This window comes from Penaeus monodon, chromosome 25 (assembly GCF_015228065.2).
Source record: "Penaeus monodon isolate SGIC_2016 chromosome 25, NSTDA_Pmon_1, whole genome shotgun sequence".
Classification (NCBI taxonomy): domain Eukaryota; kingdom Metazoa; phylum Arthropoda; class Malacostraca; order Decapoda; family Penaeidae; genus Penaeus; species Penaeus monodon.
In genome coordinates this window covers 32,801,969-32,802,638 of record NC_051410.1, presented here as the reverse complement: position 1 = coordinate 32,802,638, position 670 = coordinate 32,801,969, and positions in this window count along the sequence as shown.

The following is a 670-nucleotide window of genomic DNA, read 5'->3' as shown; positions in this document are numbered from 1 at the left end:
GGCACCAAGGATAGAGACCGCGAGGGGGAGTTCACGTAAAAGAGAAAGTGTTATAGAACGGAAGAAAATAGAGAACAAGAGGAGTTATGAATACGTAAGCCAAAAATATGCATATTTGAGTGAACTGCCGGATAACGACAGACATGAGCCTAGAACATTCCGAATTTAGACGTGATATTCAAAAGGAAGAGAGATGAAAGCAGCTGACGTTTCAGTGCGGGCTGGCAAGGATGGAAAATCGCTGAGTGGGGCTCAAGGAAGGGAGAAACAAGCACGCACGAGGAGCAAAGCACGTACATGCACGTACGTTGAAAAAAAAGTACGCACGTTTGCATACAAGGAAGATAAACACGCACATATACGTACACAAAGACGCAAACGGAAGAACAAAAAAGTATTTACACGTATAAGCAAGAGAGTCCATGCCCATACTGTACAAAAAGTAATCACGTACAGAAACACACGCCAACACACACCTGTACACAATGTAAATACAGTACACAACTAAATCTATTTACAAAATAACTGTAACATCGTATAGTAAATGTAGCGCACGAATGTCAAGGAAAAACACATGAAACTTCAGATGAAAATATTTTATTACTGTATTTTGGAAAGATATTGTCTTTTTTGTATGACTTTTCAAAATACGATCTAATTGCCACCAATC